Source organism: Dermacentor silvarum, chromosome 8 (genome assembly GCF_013339745.2).
Source record: "Dermacentor silvarum isolate Dsil-2018 chromosome 8, BIME_Dsil_1.4, whole genome shotgun sequence".
In the NCBI taxonomy this organism is placed as follows: domain Eukaryota; kingdom Metazoa; phylum Arthropoda; class Arachnida; order Ixodida; family Ixodidae; genus Dermacentor; species Dermacentor silvarum.
This window is the reverse complement of record NC_051161.1, coordinates 37,377,382-37,390,168: the sequence shown is the minus strand read 5'-3', so window position 1 is coordinate 37,390,168 and position 12,787 is coordinate 37,377,382. Positions and strand designations below refer to the sequence as shown.

General features: G+C 47.0%; 1 protein-coding gene across 1 annotated transcript in view; it reads left to right on the top strand.

Moving 5' to 3' along the window:
• Positions 1 to 1,998: 1,998 nt before the first annotated feature.
• The window catches only part of LOC119461032 (protein shisa-4), a 57,982-nt gene continuing 47,193 nt past the window's right edge, over positions 1,999 to 12,787 (top strand). Inside the window, exon 1 of the mRNA XM_037722210.2 lies at positions 1,999 to 2,299. The gene's annotated coding sequence lies outside the window, so the exon portion shown is untranslated. The remainder of the gene's footprint in view (positions 2,300 to 12,787) is intronic.

Genomic DNA, 12,787 nt, shown 5'->3' with positions numbered 1-12,787 from the left:
GCTTGGCGCGGAGATGGCGGCGCTTTGGTATCGCCGCGGCGGCGACGCGGAGTTATATATCCCGTGGGTCGGCGCAGTGACGTCACGGCTTAGCTCCGTGTCTACGCAGCCGCGGCAACAACACCGCACGGCACGGTGACGTCATGGCTCGGCAAAGCTAAGGTGAATCGATGTGGCGTGCGCGATGACGTCACGGCTCACGCAGCTGTGGCGAGGCACAGCGCGGTCGGCTCAGCTGGGGCGAAGTGTTGCTAGGCAACGCATGGTGACGTCATCGTCAGGCGGAGGTTTTGTGGCGTACACTCGACGGACCCTCCTCGAGCTTAAACAGCTTCGCTAGTTCACAGGGGTATGTGCCATTGCGTTTGGACCCTTTCTTCACTACCTCCAGGATCGGCCCACAGTTTTTCTTTTGCACTACGCGACCTAGCCAAGAGCCTTAAACAGCTCCGCTGTTAAAAATTTTCTTGCTTGCTTTGGAACCCAGCTTGCATTACTGATTGGCGGAGCACGTGTTGGACACCGCACAAAACGTAGTGCGTCCTTTCATTTCAAGTTAAGCGCGATGACTCGCGCAGGTATTCGCTCCGTCCTCCTCCTTGCCCTCTAACGTTCAGCCAACTTTTTTTTTCTTTTTTTCCTGCTAATGATTGCTTGATTGGTGCAGTTTAACGTCCTAAAGAAATACGCGGGGTTATGAGAGACTCTGTATAATTGGGGGCTTTCGGATTACTTTTGACCGCATGGAGTTCGAAACGGCGACCGCGGATACTCAGCGGCTTGAACGCCGTATTTTCACACGTACATACTATTACTTTTCGCCGGGGTACCTTTTTACCGTATTATTCCTGTTATCAACTTTTCACTCAGGGAAAGACGCGCCTACTACATCCCAAATTTCTTGATTGTTGTCGCCTATTCTGTAGCGATATAGTCTGGTCTAACCAGAGTGCGCTTGCGACGCGAATACACTATCGAATGCATGTGAGCACCGGTGAGTACCTTGTAATGTATAATGAGACATGCATGTAAACAGAGGACGAATTTTACCCGTGAGGTAGATTTCGACGACCGATGACTGGACTCAGCGTCATCGTTGCGCTTTGAGCGTTGCTTGATTTCCTCTGTGTACAAGTTCGCCCTAATAAAGAATTAAATTCTTAACCCACCCTTTTGGCAGTGTTTGCTTCTTCGCTGTCACTACAGCGTGACAATATTCACTAAACCACCGAGGCGCTTCTTTCTTTCTTTTTATATGCTGCATGAAGCGCAAAATCTGCCGTCCGGCGTTAAAATCCGATGGTGCCAAAGCCCACGTGACTAAGTTGTGACGTCACGTTTCAATGTCAATGAAAACCGACCTGGCCCTCCCCCAAAATATTGATTTTATCCAATTCGAAAATTGAGTTGGCCCACGTTCAAAACCTATCTGGCCCACTCGCACAATTGACTTGAACCACCGACAAAATTTGGGTGGCCCACCCTCAAAACTGACTGCCCAATTCGAGCACATGACCAAGGGATGACGTCGTGTGGCATAGTCACGTGACCAAGTAAGAACCTTAAGTTGAAAGGTCACACGACCAAGTGATGACGTAATGTGACAATCTCACGTGACATTGACGTCGAAATAGTACTCGACACCCCCGCGATGCTTTCGCATTCAGTGCACGTAAGGAGACTTAAGTGCTTCTGTTAACTTTTATTTTCCAAGTCTCCATCACTCACGTCCCACGAAACGGTATGTACAAACGAGCGAATGCCCGCCGGCGTTCCCCGAGCAACAGAACAACGGAAGGTCTTTTTGGACACCCGCGCCGCCTGCACGCCGCGCCCGTTTCCTTCAATGTTTCTCCTTATATTTCTTCCCTCACCCCATCTCGACAACCGCGCGTGTGCGAGTCGGATGGAGAGGAGAGGGAGCCCCCTTTCCACTCCGGCGCCCCGGCTCCCCAGCCGCGGTCTCGCAGGGCAGTCGGCCCCGGGCGGGACGCCGGAGCGGATGCTCGACTCGCGCACGCCTCATCTCCCAAGCTCGCCGCCCGCTCTCCTCCGCACACACACGCACGCACGCATGCCGTAAAGCGCGGCCACCGCCGCGGTGCCCGCGCAATGTCGCGTCCCTTTTCGGCGAAGGAGAAATTTGCTTGTCAACTGTGGACTTGGAATAACGACACGAAGACGTCTTCCCGCGACGCCGAATAGTCTCCTCGGTGATGTGAATGGATGCCACTGGCGGTGGAACTACTGACGACGGGCCCTGTGGTTCTTGAAGAAAGCAGCTAGACTCCGCTTATAGGTAGGAGCGTGTTTTAATTCTCTTCTTCTTCGTGGGCTAAGGAGAAGAATGGTGTATCTCGGTGTTGCGCGAAGACCTGAATCTCCAGGCGGGATGAAGAATGTAAGGTGTGCGCGGGGTAAGCTGGACACTGGCGTCGACCTCGGAATGCTGCTGATGCTTATAAAGTGCAGGATAACACAAATTTTAAGGATTAGCCAGATCTACGACGGTTGGCGATTGACCTTTGGTCAATCAATTGATTCGTCAATACGGTTAGTTAATATAAGTGTTTTAATTAAAATCAAGCGAGCACTTACTTTTATTTTGTTGCCGCCATCTTCTAGGGGATGATTATTAGCGTTCAAGTAAGCTGCCCTGAAAAGCGGCAATTTATTGAGCGAGGTTATAATTTCCGTTCACCGCGGAAGCAAAATCAGCAGCAGGTCTGCTCTATGCCCGAATGACCGTCAGCGGAAGGCTAGCTGATGGCTTAATAGACACCGGGGCGTCAGTCTTCTTGTAATATACGTTATACATATCAATCGCTACAATCAATTGATCAGTCAATTGATCCATCGAAGGCTGGTCATTAATCCAGACGGATATCTTGATCATCGCCTTGCCTTAACCTGAACGAAAGCGTCCATAGCCGCAGGAGGTTGAAGGACAAAGCATGCCATATGTGCACGGAGATACCGTTCATTTCGTTCTGGTTACGCGAAGAGCCGTGCAAAGGCGGTTAGTTTTTGCAAGAAAAGGAAGGCTGAGAAGTTCTAATTATTAGGAGCTCAGCTGGTACTCACCCAGCAATTCATACGGCAAACCGCTTCACGTGATCAAGCACCGGCCAGTCGGCGTTGCGAACGTACCATGAGTAAAGGCGGCCGACCAATGAAGATCAGTTCTAAAAAACGAAAATATATGTGAATTTTGACATCGAAATTGTTTATCTTCGTCAAAGACGGAATGCAAATATCAGCGACAAGAAAGACAGTGTGGAAGAGGTGTAGACGAGAGAATGGGGAGAGAAAGAAGATCATGCATTGTTAAAAGAACTTAACATCACCACAATGAGCGCGCATGCCCAGTCACGATAGCGGCAAGTGCAGGAAAGCACGGAGGCGGTACTGAATGCAATGTAGGTTATACGGAACAAAAGTATTTGCTACCTTCACATCATCAACATCATTTATTCATCATAAGCTTTCCCTTAAGGGTCCCAAGAGGGACAATGCATAAAGAGGGAGGGGTAAATATTAGTTACAAACAATGGTCGTTTATACAACCAGAAAGAAATACCGACATGACAAATGAGACTATATTAACATGCATATAAGAGCAATAAAGTGGCAGACGTAATACAAACAACAAAATTCGGTTAATCACGCAGCAGAGTTACGCAACAATACGTACAGCGAGTAAAAGGAACATAAACTGGAACATCAATAACATCAACATCAATTCAGCAATGGCATTATCAACGCACCCACACAATAACACGTAGAGCGCGCCAAATTAGGCTCATTCTGTTAATACAGCACTTATACACTGAGTCATTGGCAAGCGTTTTGAAATCACTCCGCGGGGGACTACATAAAATTCACTCGAATTGGCAGTAATTAATTCGTTCATGTTGGTAGTAATAGCTGATTTGTTTGGCACAGAAATGACAGTTGATGTAGATGTTACTAGCGAATGTGGATAAGATATAATCTCATTTAGAACAGAAACGAGAACTAAATTTTACAATGCATATCTGATACATAGAAATCGCATCACTCATTTCATAGTGCCGAAATAACAAGTAAACTTTACACATTTCACCGCGACATAACGAAACTCCGTACATACTAAGAAGTAGAATATACTGCAAAAGCTTTGCTACATATAATACTGTCTAATTTGGTTTAGTGTAAAATGCTCTATGTCTAATTCATGTTCATTGAGGTTGTTTAATTTTCTAGAGGCGCATGATGTGGCATAACCTATCTTCACCATATTTAGTTTTGCTGGGATGCACTTCCTAATATTGGAAGTACGAATATTATCAATACAATTTTCGAACTACGAAGGAGGAGGCGTTCACATGTGATAAGGCACGCGGCGCAGGGAACACACGTTTCCACATAGTTACACATTCCCGAGCAGCTGACGTTAGCTGCATCGCGTAGTGATATGGCAGTCTAAAATTTTTCCGAGAAAATAACCTCCCATTGCCTCACACGATCGACAGTGGTCAAATAAGAGTCGCTGGAGCAAACGTTTCATCGTTTGCTCCAGATACTTATTTTCATCGTGGACGCGTCATCGTCGTAACATCGACTCCAGCGACATCTCTTGTTCGACTAAGTTGATCATCTTCCTGTGCACTTTACTCTTGTTTGATTTTTGCCTCACGCGAACGTCGCACTACACTCATTTTTACTTGGAAAACAGTCGGGAACGTGCAACATTGGGATAATTAACGCGTTATGACAGTGGTGATAAGCATATGTCTCACAAGTCTGCTGCTCTTAGAGTTTCAAGAATATAAAGCTTTCAAGGTGCGCAGTAGCAAGAAGCGGCCTATTCGTTCATGTTGGTAGTAATAGCTGATTTGTTTGGTGCAGAACTGACAGTTGATGGAGACGTTACAACTATAGCACGAGCCCTAACAAATGTGACTTATAAGTGCAGGACACAGATATTACAAGACCAGAACGCACAGAATCCGAAAGGAACTGTACAACTATGTTTCTTAATAGGCATAAACGTATAAAGATACAGCGCCATTACACGTGTTTTTAAAAATTCCAGAACCCATCTCACGATGGCTGTCGGCGGTCGTGCGTTCAGCATTGAATCAATATCACGACACAACGTATTGAAACCGTCGAAACGAGTTATGTATGAGGCGTGTGCTGCAACGGCACTCCTCTTTCGCGCTTCCCTAATATAGTTACTGTATACGCTACCAAATGTAGCAGATGTGCGCGTAGGTCCGCCATCTTGCGCGCTTAAGCATCCATACTATGCTGGAAAGCCACTCCTCCTGACTGCAGGAGAGGCGCTCGGGCCAGCGGCGACGGTGCGCTCTCGTTTGTTTCACGTCGTTGCCAATAGCAACACTATTGTTTCAAATTTAGAATAAGAAATCTTGGGAAAACAACGACTCCCCAAAACACAAGCGCTACAAGTTCGCTGCGACCTGTATTTGATCAATAATCAAAACGATGACAATTCTGATCAGATCGAAGCAGATCGCGCGCAATAGATGCGGTAAAGGCTGCCAACATTTATACAGCGCAGTTTGGCTAAATATATTATAGTGCCATGCTAGATCTATTGGGTGCATCTTTGCATATCGACATGTAAAAGTTCTTATATGTTCTTGGTGGCCAATCTGCACCGGGTAACGACTGTTGCAAGAATATCGCTTGGCGCAAGATGTGCGTACTTGTATCGAAACTGTCCAGGATGCGTTGTTGCCGATTCTACATCGAATCAATTCGAACCAGATTGTGTGGTCGACGCGAATGGTGGGGCACATTCTGAAACGTACTTGAATGTACGAATCCTGTATGAACAGCCAACGCAATCTACCCGTAGGTAAGATTTTGACAACCGTCGACTATGCTCGCCGCGCTTTTAATTGGCACTTGTTTTTGTGGCATAAGTTCGCCACATAAGTTCCTGCTTGCGCAAAGGAACCTTTGCGCAAGCAGCAGGAAGGAGTGAATCGTGCTCGAGCATTTAGATCCGGATCGGGCACGATCGCGATCGAAAGTGGCCGTTTGACTCCGGTAATAAATTTGTGACTCGAGTTTGGGCACTGTCTTGTTCTTTACGTCACCGCACTGTGGCACAGGCTGGGTAAGCACCCGACTAGGAAATTCTGCAGCATGGCGTCAAGCAGGGTCGTTATAGATGGATAGTTTCGCATCCAAGAAATGCTCACATCACCGCTATATTTATATTTTCTTCGTGCTCTACCTGCCGCATGCTATTCCGATCGAGCGGCTTAATAAGTGTGTGAAATAAGAATTAACTGCATGGGGACGTTTCAACATTAGCAGACATATATTGCCTATCTTTGCTGAATAAAGAGTGTCGTGATACATGTGGACAGCTGCGTGCCATTCGGGAGTAATCACAATCGTTTGATTACGGAGAGTGACCCAATATCCTCCACGCAGCAGCCACTGAAGACGGCGACGGAAGAAGGAGACGGATCTTGCATACGGAATCGAGAAGAACGCTTTGCCATTTTATGCTCGGTTTGCGCAATTTGGTGCGCAGCACCCAGTAATATCGTCGACTCAGTGGCGCTGCAAAGCACCGACCGATCTTTAAAAAGATCGCAACGGCGAGCAGCACCAACGGACACAGCAGGTTCAATTACACGCACGATTCCGCTTCACTGCCAGCTGACCAGACGGCGAAATGGCGATGCGGCCAGTCTCAGAGTCTCGCGGGCACACGTGACACACGACACGTCCCGTCTGCGAACTGGCGGTGCGGCCAGCTTCAGTTTCAGCGGCGCAGCCGTGAAGTTGGCTTTCCTACAACGAGGGTGCTTTCTGCGTATGTGAATATGTTTGGCGAATAGCGGCACGAGCGGCGAGTTCGGTTAGACGCGCAACTCTGGCTGCCTCTATACAGCAACTCTACTTCCTAAGAACACTCGGCGCCATCTATCGGTGCCGCCGCGAAGCCTGCGCGTGGCCTCCGAAATTCATGGCGCGCCGGTGCGTGACGAACGCTTAGAAACGCGTCATGCGGCAACCTCTGTCACGCTTATTTCTGGACACGCTGCACCATTTGGTGGCATTGCCGAGAAGTCAACGTGTGGCGTTCTAGACGAGAAACGGGGCGCGCTGGTGCCTGCGAACGCTGAGGATTGTTCCCTTGCCTTGCCGCACACCTGCAGGGGCACATACTCAATTACACAAGTTGGCGAGAGGCTCATTGAAGAGCGGCACATACCCAGTGCATTTATGGCGCAGCCTGCTAAAGAGACTTATTCCTGTCCTTGAGCAGACCTTGTGACGTGGGTTCGATTCCGCTCAGCGTGGGATAAATTTGAGGGATCTTTTTCGTCGTTGTAGTGCGACACTTTCCCAGTAACACATACCTAATTACCCAAGTTGGCGTCAGCGTCGCTCATTCAAGAGGGGCACACACCTACTGGCACATCCACAGTAACCCAAGTTGCCGTCACAGAGGTTCGTCGAAGACCAGTACACATCGGGTGGCACATGCCCCAGGTTCCAAGTCGGCGTCAAAGATTTTCATCGCCCAGTTCCGCATCTGCTGCTACACACGTCGCGATGAGGTTCTCTGAGGAGCGGCACGTGTGTTATAAACATTGCCACATGACCCAAGTTGATCCGACGGTTGGTTTCGCACCTTGTTTTCTCAGCACAGCAGCACGATGCGCTACCCATTCGACCACTACCCAGTGGCCGAGGTAGGCGGGAAAACGAAGACACAAACAAACATACATAGATACTTCGCCCCCCGAAACAGCTTGAAATACCCTAAGAATGCTAACGCATTAAAGGCCTAACTATGTGATCCTTTTTCCCTCGCCATCCGTCTTCCGAAACGGCAATCGCTTTCTTAGAGAAAGCAAGTGATGCCTAGTACACTTACTCGAAGTAATGTCCGGAATTTGGTCACCTCGACAAAGACTCGTCCTTATAATTGCGCATGCTTTCCTGCTAAAATATTAGGTAGTAGCACAGCGAACAGGCCGTTCGACATAATAACTAGCGCCTTCCTCCTTGACAGCTTTTTTTTTCAACTGTAAAGCTAGCTTTTCCGCAAGACACTCTGCCAGCTGATGGCGTAACCATATGAGTACAATTTGAGCGTTTTACGAGACGAAAACTGTCGATATGGCTCGCGTAATCAAACCATGCGCAATAACCAAATGCTTGCACGCACGGTTTGCACTCCGTGGCTCATTTGAGCGAAAAGCGGTGTCGTCATTATAGTTGGGCAAATATGTAATGTGGCGAAGCGAACTTGAGAAATAGAAGAGCATAAACCACTTCGCGTGAGCTCAAACCGCTGCTGGAGAAGTTAAATAGAATACCGAACCTGACACATCACTCACTCCTAATGATGTTTGGGGAGCTCATTTCGAACAGAGAAGACGTCGAGCGTGTTTGCCCCTAAAGTAGCAATACAGTCCAACTTGGCTGGTCGAGGTTCGCTGAAACGTACGTGATAAGAGTATGACGAAACTAATGGAAGTTCACCAACGTAAATGGAATCCACTATGCCGAGCTCCTTGATTTTTCTGCAGGGGATGTCATTTTGTACACCCAATCATTAGGAGACCGGATAATCGGTAGACTTCTATACGGTATCAGCTACACGCGCGTTCGTTCCTTCCTAATGTCCTGACATTTTAGCACAGCTTTTATTGTTGTTACTATCGTTTTCCTTAGCGCACATGTTTAGCCCGTATTCGCTCCGTATATGAGATTTGAGGTACTAATGAAGGCGAGTTGATTCGCGTAAGGAACACCTGGATGCATTAGAGACAACGATTCAGACAACACACACAAAAAAAGAAAAAAGAAATCACACACAGAGAGAGAAAACGCTCTCTGATGCGTGCTTTTCACATTTTCCCTGTCTTCGTCACTCCGGGCGTTCAATCTTCAAGCATGAGTTACTGTTGCGGAATATCTCCACTCTTAATATGTGGAATATCAAATCATGGTGGAATGCGCTTGAAATTAATGCGGCCCATGTTTTACACAGTAAATGAGGTGGAAAGAAGTACCCGCCCTGGTCGCAAGGTGTCTTCGGCGTTGCGCTGCTAAATCCCTGGGCGCCGTATCATATTCCGGCCCCGGCGACCACATTTCTGTGGGGGCGAAATGCGAGAATGCCCGTGCACCATGCATTGGGTGCACGTTAAAGAACCCCAGGTGGTCAACATTATTCCTGAGTCCCCCTCTAAACGATGTGCCTCATAATCATATATCGTGGTTTTGGCACGTAAAGCCCAAGAATTTTTTTTTCTTTTCAATTCAGTGGAGATTTAGCGGTAAACGCGAGAGAAATGCGTTAGCATTACGTCACACCTCTTTGAGGTCTCGGATCCATGATTTGAACTGCGTTCACGACATTGCAAAGTGTTCAGGAACTCACCCGACAGACGTCTTGCTTCTTCGAGGAACGAAGTGCAATTGACGGTGGTATTCGTGTATATATATATATATATATATATATATATATATATATATATACACGTACCCGTTCCTCTTCTAAGCTCCCCCATCCCCTATTCACCTCTACCACGTGACCGGCTTCGCACACTTTACACAAGTAGACCATTTTCCACTTTGACACTCCTAATGCTAACGCATTAAAAAAGCCTTACCAGATGTACGCAAATCCGAGCAACTCATACATCAAGGACAGCAAAGCCGTATAGCGGAATTTTGTCACTTTTCGTAAGCCCTAAGGGTCTTAATAACCACTATGGGATGATTACGTCGAAATCGGTGTAACTCGATGAAGTCCTATAGCAAACTCCTATAGAACCTGCGAAGGATGTTAGAACCACGTACACATCCTCGCTGTCAGTGACGTGCCTAATATTTCGATATACTTTACAATTTTTTTTCTTTTCGCACAGTTAGTACTTCTATACACTCCGCTATATCCGCCGCATGTTCTTGTATAGTGCGCCCGCTCCGCTTAGCTAACCCACTATATCCGGCGGAACTAATTCGATATACCCGAGGTGTATCTAAACGTTTCACTATATTATACAGTGTACTCTCTCGTTATACTCGAGATCCTACGCACACTTGAAGAAGCTACCCAAAATCTACGCGAAAATATGTCAAATTTTTTGTCCATAAGGTGCAATTCCTTCATTATATGACAGTATTTTCAAACGTCTCGCTATATCCGAGCTAAGTACTTCCATATTCGCCGCTATATCCGACGCATGTTACTGTATGCTGCGCCGCCTCCGCGCAGTTAAATGGTTCACTCTATATCCGGTGCAACTGATTCAATATACCCGAGGTGTATCGAAACACTTCACTATTACGGTGTACTCCTTCGTTATAGTTGTCTTATGTACACATTAGGAAACTGTCCGAAATACACCCAACACTTCGTAAACGCTCCACTAGATCCGGAGCGAGTCCTTCATTATATTATATCCGAGTATTTTCAAACTTTTCGCTATATCCGAGCTAAGTACTTCCATATTCGCCGCTATATCCGACGCATGTTTCTGTATGCTGCGCCGGCTCCGCTTTGTATAATGTGTCCGTGCCTTCTGGATACCGACCACGCCGCTACACGTTGCCGCCGCATGAAAACTGTTGTAGAACTCCGCTACAGATCTTCGCTTTAAATAACTTGTAATGAAGCTTTCCATGGTCAATGCTGAATTTGCTGAAAAAACACGGCGTCACACACGCCAAAAATTAATAACAAGAATGCTCATAGTGAACTGAAGCATAAATACGAGTCGGCCTAGTTGAAACAGATTCATTAAAAAAAAAAGCTTTTGCACGCAAGCAAAGAAAGACGAAGAAAAGGAGCAACACAAAGAAAACGCTCGTCCTTTTCTTGCTCCTTTTTCTTCGTCCTTGTTTGTTTGCGCGCAAAAAGTTTTTTTTTTTTTTTAATGCTAATAGAATGCTGAAGGTATGATCTGCTGACTTAGCGCTTGTGTATCGCGTCTCTTTAACAAAATCGACCGGAATGTCTTCATTTGGAGAAGCGAACGCCTCTCGTATAGCAAATATGGATGTCCTAGTATGGCAATCGTTCATGTGCAACGGCTACGCTCGGACCGGACTCAATCACTAACTAAAATTGAGGACAATAAACGTATCACAGTCTGGCAATACCGTGTGTGATGGTAATCAGTTTTGCACCATTGATAAGCCTTCTAGAAATAGAAAAGTAATTGTGCCGCACGTACTTTATAGCGTCCCGCGCTGTAGGATGCCACGGATGAATTTAGATCCTGCTTCCATGATCCGCATATGCACTGCACAGAAAAAGACACGGGAGAAGGTATGGTCATGTACTATATATTTGCGTTTAAAATCTTCGATTATGATTTTTTTCTTTTTTTTTAGCCAATCACTGCGTGAAACGCCCCATAATCGTTGCGTTAACTCTCTCTTAATTGAATGCTATTTACCAACTTAATTAGTCAAATATATATATATATATATATATATATATATATATATATATAGGTGTGTGTGTGTGTGTGTGTGTGTGTGTGTGTGTGTGTGTGTGTGTGTGTGTGTGTGTGTGTGTGTGTGTGTGTGTGTGTGTGTGTGTGTGTGTGTGTGTGTGTGTGTGTGTGTGTGTGTGTGTGTGTGTGTGTGTGTGTGTGTGGTGTGTGTGTGTGTGTGTGTGTGTGTGTGTGTGTGTGTGTGTGTGTGTGTGTGTGTGTGTGTGTGTGTGTGTGTGTGTGTGTGTGTGTGTGTGTGTGTGTGTGTGTGTGTGTGTGTGTGTGTGTGTGTGTGTGTGTGTGTGTGTGTGTGTGTGTGTGTGTGTGTGTGTGTGTGTGTGTGTGTGTGTGTGTGTGTGTGTGTGTGTGTGTGTGTGTGTGTGTGTGTGTGTGTGTGTGTGTGTGTGTGTGTGTGTGTGTGTGTGTGTGTGTGTGTGTGTGTGTGTGGTGTGTGTGTGTGTGTGTGTGACAAAAATTATCAGGAATAAGCTAAGAAGTTGTAACACATGAACACGTGAGCAATAGTAGAGTTAAAGAACACGCGTTAGTGTGGTGTAGTGGCGTAGGGTATATGTAGTGTAATAAGGCTGACGCAGTTGAAATTGGCGCACAGTGGCACTTGGTTCAAAAATATTTGCACGCACAGATCTCGCAAGAGAAAAAAAATAGTGGCGCAATTTGTACACATTCAGCTTTCGACTCTTTCGGCACGGCGGGGACCCTAGATGAACAAAAAAATAAAAATAAAAATAAGACAGCGAATGCCGCGCTAGTTATTTTTCCCTCGCGAGTGTAAGCATCGTGTTCAACGCGCCTCTTGAATATTCATGAGGCGGCCGAAAGAAAAAAAGCGCCCCCGAAACAGGTCGCCCCTTTCCTCATCTGAGGGGGGTGGTATAAAGAACGGGCGCAGCGCCTTTCTTTGTCGGCGACAGCTCGCTTGTTGTTCGATGCCAGAGAGTTGCTAGACCTTGCACGGTCGCGAGTCCTCGTCAACAGATCGATGCACGAGAACAGCGCCGCCGGGCACTCCATCAAGAGCGAGACCAGCCAAGCATGTACACGCAAGTCCGGTGTCGTCAAGCCGTCGGCGCGTCCGCTTCACCTAAACCTCTCGGGCGTGCATGACCCGCTTCCCGTGCAATCCTGTACACTAGCTAGGTCGGGACATGACCAGGCCTAATTCGCGCACTGCGCAACGGGTGGGATCAAAGGCCCCGAAGGCTTGGCGAAATGCCTGTTTGTTCTTGAGAGTCTGCTCGGACATCGACTGGCAGGGCCTCTTGAAGAAA